We start from the raw sequence: 2,500 nt of genomic DNA on the forward strand, positions 1-2,500 counted from the left end.
CAATACGCCGCTGGAACTTTGAAATCGGCGCGCTCGAGCGAAACTTGGAGGAACGAACGACAGAGAGGAAAAAATTTTTCTCCTCTTTCGTTCGTTTCTCCGTTTTTTTTCGCTCAGTTGAAAAGCAATACGCCGCTGGAACTTTGAAAAATAACGAGATAAAAAAAAATTTTGTACATTTTTTCATCGTTATTCGTACACGACTTAAGCGTTGGAAAATTTTTAAACCGAATTTTGAAAAATTTTATTCCTGACCGTTGGGACTTGGAAAAATTTCGAGTCAGCCGGTTTGGCCGGTTGGACTTACCGCGAGACGGAGAAAAGTAGATTCGGTCGATCTGTTTTTCGCAGTTTTTGTGAAAAAAAAATTTTGGTCAATTTTTTCAACGTTAAAAACGTGTTCGGGCTGCCTTTTTATCCATGGATTAAGCGCCGAAAAAATTTTAAAACGCATAATAAAAAAGTTTATTCTTGACCGCAGGGACTTAGAAAAATTTCGGGTCGCCCCGTTCGACCTGCTGGCATTACCGCGCGGCCTGGACAGCCCGCTTCGACCGATACATTTTTTTCATTTTCAGAGAAAAAAAAATTTTTGTCAATTTTTTCAACCTTAAAAACGTTAATAAACTGCACTCTTATGCACGGATTAAGCATTGAAAAATTTTTAAAACATGTAATAAAAAAGTTTATTCTTGACCGTTCGGACTTAGAAAAATTTCGAGTACCCCGGATCGCCTGCTGGAATTACCGCACGGCCTGGACAGCCCGCATCGACCGATACATTTTTTCCATTTTCAGTGAAAAAAAAATTTTTGTCAATTTTCTCAACGTTAAAAACGTTAATAAACTGCGTTTTTATGAGTGGATTAAACATTGAAAAAATTTTGAAATATGTGATGAAAAAGTTTACTCTTGACCGTTCGGACTTAGAAAAATTTCGAGTACCTCGGATCGCCGGCTGGAATTACCGCACGGCCTGGACAGCTCGCATCGACCGATACATTTTTTCCATTTTCAGTGAAAAAAAAATTTTTGTCAATTTTCTCAACGTTAAAAACGTTAATAAACTGCGTTTTTATGCGTGGATTAAACATTAAAAAAATTTTGAAATATGTGATGAAAAAGTTTACTCTTGACCGTCGGGACTTAGAAAAATTTCGAGTACCCCGGATCGCCTGCTGGAATTACCGCACGGCCTGGATAGCCCGCATCGACCGATACATTTTTTCCATTTTCAGTGAAAAAAAAATTTTTGTCAATTTTCTCAACGTTAAAAACGTTAATAAACTGCGTTTTTATGCGTGGATTAAACATTAAAAAAATTTTGAAATATGTGATGAAAAAGTTTACTCTTGACCGTCGGGACTTAGAAAAATTTCGAGTACCCCGGATCGCCTGCTGGCATTACCGCACGGCCTGGACAGCACGCTCCGACGAATCGGTTTTTTCCATTTTTTCCGAAAAATAAATTTTTGTAATTTTTTTTAATGTCAAAAACGTTAATAAACGTCATGTTTACGCATGGATTAAACATTGAAATAATTTTAAAACGCTTATTAAAAAAGTTGGTGTCGACCGTGGGACTTAGAAAAATTTCGGGAAGTCCGATTCGCCTGCTGGAATTACCGCACGGCCTGGACAGCTCGCTCCGACGAATCGGTTTTTTCCATTTTTTCCGAAAAATAAATTTTTGTAATTTTTTTTAATGTTAAAAACGTTAATAAACGTCATGTTTACGCATGGATTAAACATTGAAATAATTTTAAAACGCTTATTAAAAAAGTTGGTGTCGACCGTGGGACTTAGAAAAATTTCGGGAAGTCCGATTCGCCTGCTGGAATTACCGCACGGGCTGGACACCTCGCTCCGACGAATCGGTTTTTTCCATTTTTTTTGAAAAATAAATTTTTGTAATTTTTTTTAATGTTAAAAACGTTAATAAACATCATGTTTACGCATGGATTAAACATTGAAATAATTTTAAAACGCTTATTAAAAAAGTTTACTCTTGACCGTGGGACTTAGAAAAATTTCGGGAAGTCCGATTCGCCTGCTGGAATTACCGCACGGGCTGGACACCTCGCTCCGACGAATCGGTTTTTTCCATTTTTTCCGAAAAATAAATTTTTGTAATTTTTTTTAACGTTAAAAACGTTAATAAACGTCATGTTTACGCATGGATTAAACATTGAAATAATTTTAAAACGCTTATTAAAAAAGTTGGTGTCGACCGTGGGACTTAGAAAAATTTCGGGAAGTCCGATTCGCCTGCTGGAATTACCGCACGGGCTGGACAGCTCGCTCCGACGAATCGGTTTTTTCCATTTTTTCCGAAAAATAAATTTTTGTAATTTTTTTTAACGTTAAAAACGTTAATAAACGTCATGTTTACGCATGGATTAAACATTGAAATAATTTTAAAACGCTTATTAAAAAAGTTGGTGTCGACCGTGGGACTTAGAAAAATTTCGGGAAGTCCGATTCGCCTGCTGGAATTACC

Source organism: Nomia melanderi, unplaced genomic scaffold (genome assembly GCF_051020985.1).
Source record: "Nomia melanderi isolate GNS246 unplaced genomic scaffold, iyNomMela1 scaffold0728, whole genome shotgun sequence".
Taxonomy (NCBI): Eukaryota; Metazoa; Arthropoda; class Insecta; order Hymenoptera; family Halictidae; genus Nomia; species Nomia melanderi.